The 11,265-nt window shown below is 44.7% G+C and overlaps 1 protein-coding gene across 1 annotated transcript in view; it reads right to left on the minus strand.

The window, feature by feature from the left end:
• Positions 1 to 10,264: 10,264 nt before the first annotated feature.
• The window catches only part of LOC137652271 (ATPase family AAA domain-containing protein 2-like), a 96,442-nt gene continuing 95,441 nt past the window's right edge, over positions 10,265 to 11,265 (minus strand). Inside the window, exon 25 of the mRNA XM_068385555.1 lies at positions 10,265 to 11,200. The gene's annotated coding sequence lies outside the window, so the exon portion shown is untranslated. The remainder of the gene's footprint in view (positions 11,201 to 11,265) is intronic.

The raw sequence follows: 11,265 nt of genomic DNA on the forward strand, positions 1-11,265 counted from the left end.
CCTTATTCTTTTCCCTATGTGTTCCTGTGTCTCGCGGTGCCTTACTAGTGCTTAATGGAGCATCCCCGTCGTTGTCCTGGGCCTATGGCCGGAAAATCGTGTGGAGCTTTCCTTTCGAAGCCTGAAGTTGACCCGCACTCCTTGTGTTCTTCTTGTAGGGGCAGTGTGTGTTCCCCTACAGCCACGTGTCCGGAGTGCGAGTCCTGGAACGAGGTGCGGTGGGTGCGTTACGGCACCAAGAAAAAGAAGGCGTCTAAGAGATCGCCTAGGAAACCGAGCGTCTCTTCGCCTCTTGCTTCGCCGGGCGTATCTTCGGACAGAGCCTCGCTGCCGCCTTCCCCTACCCAGTGTAGGGGACGAGGTAAGTCAGTTGCGGGGAAGAGGCCTATGGCCCTTCCCCAGGAGTCTGAATTACGGGATAGTGGGGTTGCGTCATTCCAGGCAAGTGAGGGGCCTGAGGGAGGGACGGGAGTGTGGTCGGGGGACGGAACCCTGGTGCAAGCAGGCCCCGTCTCGTCGGATGATCCTATGTGGGGGAAAACTGTTACAGCCTCTTCTCCCGCCTCGTGGGCATGTTTTTCAGGTGCTTCCGCAGCCGAGGGTGCCGCCGAGAAGGAAGACTCGCCGCCGTCAGACTCCCTTGCGTGGGCGCCACCGAAGACGCCCTTCAGGTCACCCTTGAGGATGGAAGAAGGGTTTGAAACCTGGTTCCCCAGCGAGGAGCTCCCCCGCTCCCCTCCAGCGCCTTCAACTATATTCCCGTCCATCTTCCTGGAGCCTTTGTCACCGACCGAACGACACGTGGACCCACCAGCAACGCAGCGCGACTCGGGCCCGCCAGTGAGAACCTACAAGTCGTTGGGCTCCTCTGTCGAGGCCTACTCATACTCCTCGGAAGACGGAGCCCTGAGGGACCATAGAAGACGCCGAGATAAGTCCCGCAGGAGACGGTCGCGTTCACGTTCCCGCTCCAGATCCCGCCACGTGGGGAGGCACTCTAGATCCCCCAGAAAGAAGTATTATTATTATTATTATTATTATTATTACTATCCAAGCTACAACCCTAGTTGGAAAAGCAAGATACTATAAGCCCAGGGGCTCCAATAGGGAAAAATAGCCCAGTGAGGAAAGGAAATAAGGAAATAAATAAATGAAGAGAACAAATTAACAATAAATCATTCTAAAAAAAGTAACAACGTCAAAACAGATATGTCATAATATATATAAACTATTAACAACGTCAAAAACAAATATGTCATATATAAACTATAAAAAGACTCATGTCCGCCTGGTCAACAAAAAAGCATTTGCTCCAGCTTTGAACTTTTGAAGTTCTACTGATTCAACTACCCGATTAGGAAGATCATTCCACAACTTGGTAACAGCAGGAATAAAACTTCTAGAGTACTGCGTAGTATTGAGCCTCATGATGGAAAAGGCCTGGCTATTAGAATTAACTGCCTGCCTAGTAATACGAACAGGATAGAATTGTCCAGGGAGATCTGAATGTAAAGGATGGTCAGAGTTATGAAAAAACTTATGCAACATGCATAATGAACTAATTGAACGACGGTGCCAAAGATTAATATCTAGATCAGGAATAAGAAATTTAATAGACCGTAAGTTTCTGTCCCACAAATTAAGATGAGAATCAGCAGCTGAAGACCAGACAGGAGAACAATACTCAAAACAAGGTAGAATGAAAGAATTAAAACACTTCTTCAGAATAGATTGATCACCGAAAATCTTAAAAGACTTTTTCAATAAGCCAATTTTTCGTGCAATTGAAGAAGAAACAGACCTTAAATGTTTCTCAAAAGTAAATTGGCTGTTGAGAATCACACATAAAATATTGAAAGAGTCATACAAATTTAAAGAAACATTATCAATACTGAGATCCGGATGTTGAGGAGCCACCGTCCTTGACCTACTTACAATCATACTTTGAGTTTTGTTAGGATTCAACTTCATACCCCATAATTTGCACCATGCACTAATTTTAGCTAAATCTCTATTAAGGGATTCACCAACCCTAGATCTACATTCAGGGGATGGAATTGATGCAAAGAGAGTAGCATCATCTGCATATGCAACAAGCTTGTTTTCTAGGCCAAACCACATGTCATGTGTATATAGCATGAAAAGTAATGGGCCAAGAACACTACCATGTGGAACACCGGATATCACATTCCAATACAGTACTCACTATGGTGCCCGTCAACAACAACTCTTTGAGATCTATTACTTAAAAAATCAATAATAATGCTAAGAAACGACCCACCCACTCCCAACTGTTTCAGTGGCTCCCCGGGGGAAGAATGGGTCGTCATCCCACGTAGTCAACTTCTGGAAATGTCAGCAGTTCCAGGCACCTCGGGCTGGCTCCCAAGGGCGCGCGCTCCAGTGAGGTACGTCCCCAGCAGCAGATACAATCGACGGAGGGATTCGTCTCCAGGTCTCAGCGGACAGGCATATGCCCGCGAAGGTTCCGACTCCATCCGCCCAGCGGAGAGAGTCGCCCCTTCAGTCTGGCAGTCGCGTCCCGACTTCCAAATCAACGAGTCGACAGGAACGAGAGAGGCAACTCCCTTCGACGAACAAGCCCGCAACTCCCTGGACCTCCGTAAGTAGGGATAAGTCCAGGACGGAGGTCTCCGTCCCAGCGGCGATGCCCGTTCTACGCCCTGAACAGCCGAGATTGAACCATTCCAAGAAGATTCCTCCTCCCCGTACGGCGCCCTCCGTCACAAGCAGTGGAGCGTCCTACGGAGGATGTAGATGACGGCGTGGAAGGTTCAGCAGCAGAAGTTTCGGCCTACAGGAGGGTAATAGGCCTCATTAGGCATCACCACAGGCTGGACGAACCCGAGCCTTCCACGGACGAAGACTGGCTCTCGAGCCTCAGCAGGCTGGTAGATGCTCCTGTGCAGCAGAGACCCTCACTAGCCCTTCCTTTGGCTAGGGATGTTAGGCTGGGTAGGGCTCACGTTAACAAGATCATGGCCAACCACGCAGAAGCTCCCAAGAGCCAGAGCTCCTCCAAACTTCTCCAAGGCCTAAAATCCCAGAGCCTTTTTTACCTTCCCGAAGGGCATCGCGCGGGTCCCTGTACTGTGGAACCAGCAGTCACCATCCTGGGGCAAGAAGCAGCTGAAGAGAGGGCTACCACCGCCCTAGTTTGTTTCTCCCCTTCAGAAACTGCCATGATGGAGGAGATAGCCAAGGACCTAGTGCACGTATCCTCGTGGCTAGATTGGTGGGCCTCCACGCTGGTAGGCTTCCAGTCCTCCTACGATCTCGCAGTCCCAGAGAACCAGGCCTTACTGAAGGAGCTGATTAGCTCGGGAGGTAAGGCCCTAAAGTTCCTCTCGTACCAATCCATCGCGCAGGCTGCCAATTGGGTACTGCGGAAGAGGGACACAGTGCTCAACAAGCTCGTCAGGAGGCTCCCAGACAGAGAAGCGAGGTCCCTAAGGAGCCTACCCCTGTGGGACGACTCGGTGTTCCCCCTGAAGGCAGTGGAGGAGACGGGAGAGAGGGTCAGGAAGCTGAAGGATACGGGAGAACCCAGACCCTCTCCAGCGAGAAGACCTGCCCATAGAAGGACACCCTCTGACGTCTCCCTCCCTCCTCGCCCCTCACCTAGCCAGCCCAGGAGAGACGCCCCTACTACGGCCTGGCCTCAGCCTTCGCAGCCCCCCATAGAGGAACGCCTGCGGCACAGTCAACCTTCAGGCCTTCTTATGCAGCCGCCAGAAGAGGTCGTTCAGGCCGCGCCTCTCGAAGAAGGTAGGGACAGAGGCCCCTACTCCTGCCAAAGCCTCAGGTGGGGGGATGCCTCAAAAGTTCTTGGCAAGCATGGCGAGACCACGGAGCAGATCCGTGGACCGTAACAGTCCTGAAAGAAGGGTACGGGTTGCCCTTTCTGGCGGACCCCCCACCTCTAATACCAGATCAGCAGGCAGAGTGGCTGGCACCCAAAGACCCCTTGAGAAGGACGGCCCTACAAGAAGAGGTCTCTGCGATGCTGGCGAAAGGGGCAATAGAACCAGTCAAGAACCCGGGTCCAGGGTTCTACAGCAGACTCTTCCTGGTGGAGAAAGCGACAGGGGGCTGGAGACCAGTCATAGGCCTCTCAGCCCTCAACAGGTTCGTGTGCAAGACCAACTTCAAGATGGACACTCCGAAGTCGGTCCTAGCGGCCTTGAGGGAGGGGGACTTCATGATGTCCATAGACCTCAAGGACGCATACTTCCAAATCCCTGTTCACCCCTCCAGCAGGAAGCACCTAAGGGTAAAATGGGGTACCCAAGCGTTGCAGTTCAAGACCCTCTGTTTCGGTCTGTCCACAACCCCTCAGGTCTTCACAACAGTCTCAGCCTGGGCACATGAACAGAGCATCCACCTGATTCGGTACCTGGACGACTAGTTGCTGCTTTCAGCCTCAGGGGAAGTACTGAGGGAGAAAGGCGCGAAACTCCTGTGGTTCTGCAACGTCCTGGGTATCATTATCAACCTGGAGAAGTCTCAACTGATACCCTCCACCAGGATGAACTACCTCGGAATGGTCCTGGACTCCTGGTTGGCGAGAGCTTTCACTTCCGCGGAGAGACTGGACAACTTGGACCAGATCCTCCGGCCCTTCCTGTCGGACCAGCCCAGAAGAGCCAAGGACTGGCAAAGACTGATAGGCCACCTCGAGTCGTTAGAGAAGCTAGTCCCCCAGGGGAGGCTCAAACTCAGGGGAGTACAATGGAACCTGAAGGAGATCTGGAACCAGACAGACTTCCCCCACAAGGTGGTCCCGGTGTTCCCGGAGACGAAGGAAGTCCTAGAGTAGTGGCTCGCCAGATCGAAGAGAATGCCCTCCGCAGCTGACCCTCCGGAGATGCTTCTGTTCACGGACGCATCCAAGGAGGGGTGGGGTGCCCATCTCCTCGACAAGACAGCAAGAGGAAGTTGGACGGACGTAGAGAAAAACCGGCACATAAACGTGCTAGAGATGATGGCAGTGCGAAGAGCGTGCCTGGAGTAAGTCCATCAGCTCCGGGGAAACACCGTGGCATTGATGTGCGACAACGCCACGGTGGTGGCCTACATAAAGAAACAAGGAGGACTTAAATCGAAGGAGTTGTGCGGCCTCACGATGGAACTGCTGGAATGGGCCAAAGGGGAACAGATCAGGATCTCAGCAAAGTTCATTCCATTGAAGAGGAACGTCCTGGCCGACGCCTCAGCAGAATGGGTCAAGTGATAGGATCCGAGTGGTCCTTGCACCCGGAAGTGGCCAAGACCCACATTCAGAAATGGTGCTTGCCAGTGCTAGACCTCTTCGCAACGAGACTGAACGCACAGCTCCTCGTGTTTTGTTCTCCTGTGCCAGACCCAGAAGCGGCGTTCAAGGACGCCTTCCAGCACCCTTGGGACAACCTCGACGTTTACGCCCTTCGGGACGCTCAGACAAGTCCTCAACAGGGTGAGGAGAGCGGACAACCTGTGGATGACTTTGGTAGCGCCCAGGTGGCCGGAGAGAGTGTGGTTCGCAGATCTAAAGGAACTGGCGCGCCTTCCACCTTGGCCTCTTCCGGACAGGCCAGACCTTCTCCGGCAGCCTCACTTTCAAAGATTCCACGAAAACCCTCGGTCCCTCTGCCTTCACGCGTGGAGGTTATCGAGCATCTTCTGAGGAAGGAAGGATATTCGTTGAGAACGGCAGCAAGGATGTCAGGGTACCTGAGGCGTTCATCAGCCGCAGTATACCAGGCAAAATGGGCCACCTTCACTAAATGGTGTGTCTCGAGGAACATAAAACCAATGAGGGCTTCCATTCCAGAGATAGCGGACTTCCTAGTTTATCTCAGGGACAAGGTACACATGTCCATCCCAGCCATCAAAGGAGTCCGGGCTGCCCTGGGCCAAGTGTTCCTCCTGAAGGGCATCGACCTGGGTGCCTCCAGATATATCTCGATGCTCATCAGGAGCTTCGAACAATCGTGCCCCCCTCAAGCTGTTAGGGTGCCCCAGTGGGACGTGGCCAGAGTCCTGAAGATGCTGTCAGAACCTCCCTTCGAACCCCTAAAAGACATCTTGGACAAGGAGCTCACCCTCAAGACAGTTTTTCTGTTAGCTCTGGCATCAGCAAAACGGGTAGGGGAGGTTCACGGGCTGTCGTACGAGGTGTCACACTCGAAGGGTTGGCGTGAAGCTACCTTCAGGTTCGTACCATCCTTCGTGGCAAAGACTCAGAATCCAGCCGTGTGGGATCCCAAGTTTAAAGGGTTCTCAGTGCCGGCAATCCCTCGTTCGGGCAACTCGAGGTTCTTGCTACTGTGCCCTGTCAGGGCAGTACGAAGTATTTAGAGAGGACAGCTAGGCTTCGACCCAAGATCAAGAGTCTGTTCGTTTCCTCGGGACTAGTGAAGAAGCCAGTCTCCAAGAACACCATCTCCGTCTAGCTACGGCAGGTGATCATCAGGGCCTACAGTAGTGCAGGGGTCCCCCTTCCAGGAAACCCCAGACCCCACGACATTAGGGGCCTAAGTACTTCATTGGCGTTTGAGAAAAACATGGCAGTGGACCAAATCCTGAGGGCAGGTACTTGGTCTAGCCAGTTGACCTTTACGGTTCTCTACTTGAAGGACTACTCGAGGAAATCCCTGGACGGGGTCTCGCTCGGTCCCGTCATTTCCGCGCTCCAAACGGTTCAAAGTTGTAGCCACAGTGGTAACCGGGGGTAGTAAGTCCAAGAGACACTCTTTCCTTAACCCCTTGTTCTTCCTTCCCCTATTCCCTTACCGGAAATACCTCCAGTAGCCCCCTGAAACTGCCATGGGATACACCATCATTGGAAGGACATGTCTCCTAGGATTCTTGCAGAGGCGAGTTACTTACACTAAAATGGTTTTTTGCGTAGTTTTCCTTATTTCTCGTGTTTTCCTTGGGGTCAGCAGAACCTAGTCTCCTACCTAGGTTCCTCTTCTATACTCATCACGGTCTCTAGGTCCTGAAGGACACTCCCACCTCCTAAGGTATAAGTCTCCTAAGAAAGTAGTTCGAGGTAAGTACTCCGTGTTGGAACAAATCACAAATTTTAAGTAATTTGTATTTTTCCTAACAGTACTTACCTCGAACTACTTTCGGGTAATGGCCCGCCCATCCTACCCCGAGTGCCTTGCCGGACTTCATAGATACCTAAGCTATCAAGAACTAACTGGGGATCGAGACCTGAGCAAGCATGCTCTGTGACCCGGGGTCGCGTATCATTCCGCCAGAGGTTACCCCGCATAGAAAACGGGAGTAGTGTAAACTACACAAAGCTCTGGTCAGTTGGGAGGAGATCCCAGATACTCCCAAGAAAGTAGTTCGAGGTAAGTACTTAGGAAAAATATAAATTACTTAAAATTTGTGATTTTCCTGAATCTGACCAGCTGAAATTATGGTGCGCCTTATATGCCCGTGTCTTATAGGCCGTCAAATATGGTAATAACATTAAAACTAACAATTTTAATAAAATAAATTTCCATAATCTTCTCCTGATGTTCATCTTGCTTTCGTCTTTGGAACTTGATAACAAAATTTTCCCATTTTCAAAGATTATTAAGTGCAACAGCCTCTTTTCCACACCACATTTGTCTTGTACATAACCATGTATAGAATGATACTAGTGGGTATCTCAATCTCTTTGATAACCTTTCCCAGTCTAAGAGATCTTGAAACCTTGGTCAGGAAGGCAAAGTTTCCCTATCTTGTCACAATGTACCTCTATTCAGCTTTTTAAGCTTAAAGTAACCAATTAATATGAATAGAGTCCATAATTGGTCAAACCATCGAGGTAATATCTAGGTTCCTGTTACTTCCAGATATCTATTTTTTTTTAGCCTGTTACAGAGGCCACAATATATTTTAATAAATTTCTATAAAAAGCTCAAAGTATGATGCCATGTTAGATGATGTGCTTTAATTGACCTATGAATAATGAAATGTGCTTCCCTTGTCTCCTGGTTGTGGAAGATCTGTTCAAGTTACAATTCAGACCAGGCTTGTATAAATATCTAAATTTTTCAACAATACATGTAATGTCTTAACAGTTTAATCATATAATTTGCATTACTTTTGTTTACTTTTCGCATTCTTTAGCCTGTGGGACTGACTAGATTTTTTTAATATTTCATGCAAAAAACTGACTTGGGGGGAATAAAATAATACAGTAAAAATCAAATTTATTACAATGAAGTTGTATTACATTTGAATACAAAATGTGACTAATTCAATGAGAAACCCTGGTGGTGAGCAAATATGACAGTAATGAGAAATGGGATAGCTTATTTGCTGACAATGCAATATCAATGAGATATGAACTTCATTGGTGAAAACATCATAACCAAATCTGGATAACAAAATATTTATGGAACATTTCAGTGTTAACTTTTAAGGTACAAAATAGCTTTATTTCCAGTTCCAAAAGAATAAGCCCCCCATAATATTAAGCAAAATATTTCTTAGTCAAAAGGATATTACACTTTCCCATTGAAATTAAGACTTAATCTACAGAGTAATCAATTTGAATGAAATAAATATAAATAGTTTCAACTACTTAATATACTGGCAGAATTAGTATCTATAAACAAGTTATGAAAGTACTCGGTACATAGCACTCTCTTAAGTGGAGAAACTATACTGCACTCAATCAGAATTCCAAACAATTAGAAAAACACTATTAATACAATATCAAGAATAAATAGTACCTTAACCAATACTATACTGCACTGATTTCATACTAAGAATAAAGCTTTCTGGCAAATATTAGTTACTAATTAGAAATGTAACATATACTTACCTCTTAAAAAACACTGCACTTACAACAATATGAACATTGAATGGGTACCCATGACATTGGCAGTGTAAGTTTATCCATCACTGGCAGTGATAAGTAATGAAAACAGAAAAACAGGTGGTATATCAAAGGATGAAACAAACAAAAGGTTATAATGTTGAGCTCAGAAGGAATAACATATGTAATACCACTCTACAAAGGTATTTAAAACCAAACAAATATTTCCTACTCAAAATATATATAGCTTATGAAAGACTTAATTAAGTTTTATTGAAACTACCCTTATCTCAAGACCATATGAAGATTGGAATGTTACTAAAATGTCAAAAATTGTATGCACTGTACAGCATTATCAAAATTTTCCATCAGGGAGGATATTCACAAATAATCTAAAGCTTCTCAATTACCAAAAGAAAAAAAAAAAAAAAAAAATTATATCACTTTAGTTTTTAAATTTTCTTATATAACTGGTTTACAAATACATGTATTGCATTTTATAACTTTCTCACACCTTTAGCAACATCACTTGCATGATATGGCTATAACATTCTTAATTTCTTTATGCTGTATGTATTGTTCCCATGTCAGTGACAACTGATGAATTAAACTCATACTATTATGTTTTAACTGAAAATGAAATTTTACTTTAGCTTGAATGGGTGCAATTGGTTTTCTTAGTGATATATGTCTGCGTTGGGATGCACAATGCCTAATAGGATATTCAGTGTGCTTTTTTAAGTTAGAGAAGGTTAGATAGGTAAGGAACAAGGCTTAGTTTGAAAAAAAAAAAAATAATGAATTTCAATAGCAATTCTTCTTAGGATACTAAAGAGCAACTGCAAAGTATTTACATGAAAGTTAGGCAATATGAGAACGCAGTATATTGCAACAAATATTTGTGATAATAGATATTTTAGTTATAGTTTGAAAGTAAGACTTGTATACTTCAAACAAATATGTTAATGTTTCTGATAATTTTGTGACAATGCTTACAAAAAGGAAATTCAATGTAGAGGTTTCTTTTGCCACTTGCTAAAGATAAAATTTTTCATATGTTCACTCAATTTATGTTTTGAAATAATTTCCAGATTTTAACAGCTACAGTCAGTTAGCTTGTATAAAGATATTAATTTAATATAGATTTTAGACAATCATATCCCCCCCTCCCCTTCTTCTCGGGCTAACCACTAGCATTTTTTGTGCTACTTCAGTTCTGGCTTCTTGGCTTTGATTGCCATTCAATTCATTTACTTTGTATTAGCCTTAAAATTACTTGTTTTGCAAAAACCTTGGCCAAGCTTTGTTCACATTGCATCTCCAACTTTGTTAAAGGCTGAAACGTTAAAACTTTAGATGGTTTGTGTATTGCTGCACATTAGTTTTCTATGTAATTATTGGTGGGGGTATTCACAGAAATCTTTCCTGAATTTTCATATTTTATCTACTCAGATATTGTAAACTTGACATCTTTATAATTAATTAATTTCACAAGAGCCAGAATTTTGCCCAATTTAACAAATCAAAGGTCATTAAATTGCTTAAATCACTTTGGAAATTCCACTTTAAATTAATTTCTTGGCAATTTCTTATAGTTCATTGCATTCAATAGGCATAGTCATTGTGAGGTACTGCTTTTATAAAACAATAACAGATAAAATGGCCGTACAAAATTTTAATGGGAAAAGTCAGTTTTAGTCAATAGATTTGTATTTTTTAAATCTACTGGGGAGACATTTAATCATTGGCTGTTCTAAGGAAACCAACTTTGTCAGTTTATAGCAACATATAAATGAAAAGGAATCCTCTATTTCAAGTAGAATTCAAATAGGGTATCAGTAGTTAATTTTTAGAATAGCACTTGCAAATTGTTATATTTCAGTAGTTATTTTATTGAACTTTTAAAGAACCTTATATGCATTACTATCAAATTTTGTCATGCTTTCAGTTAATTTTTCTATGTAGACATGGTAAACTACCATTTTCATATTAATACTGCAGCTCAAAATAAGATGAACATTAAAAAAATTTCTAGCTTAGGATAATACCATAGGGGGAAAATAAGGGAATTCATTTACTTTGATTCCTTTATAAGTTTTCTCATGATTAATACTTCAGAAAACTCTTTTAATATACTGTACTGATTAAATTAACCCATCAAGTGTCCTTATCACAACAAGAATAATCTGGGTAACAAAAACACAGCTTAAATAATATGGGTTCCTTTAAATCACTATTTGTTATGGCCAATATAATGGAGTCACAGCTACTGTAAAAAATTCTTCAACAAATGGGGGGGGGGAGGCATTCTTATTGATGACAGAATTACTCTTATCAAATTTTCCATATTTCAAATCATTTTGGGGTAAACTGAAAATGAAAAATTAATATATTAGCATCATGAAAGGACCAAAATGTATTAGTTTTAAAGCAAA

Source organism: Palaemon carinicauda, chromosome 13, assembly GCF_036898095.1.
Source record: "Palaemon carinicauda isolate YSFRI2023 chromosome 13, ASM3689809v2, whole genome shotgun sequence".
Classification (NCBI taxonomy): Eukaryota; Metazoa; Arthropoda; class Malacostraca; order Decapoda; family Palaemonidae; genus Palaemon; species Palaemon carinicauda.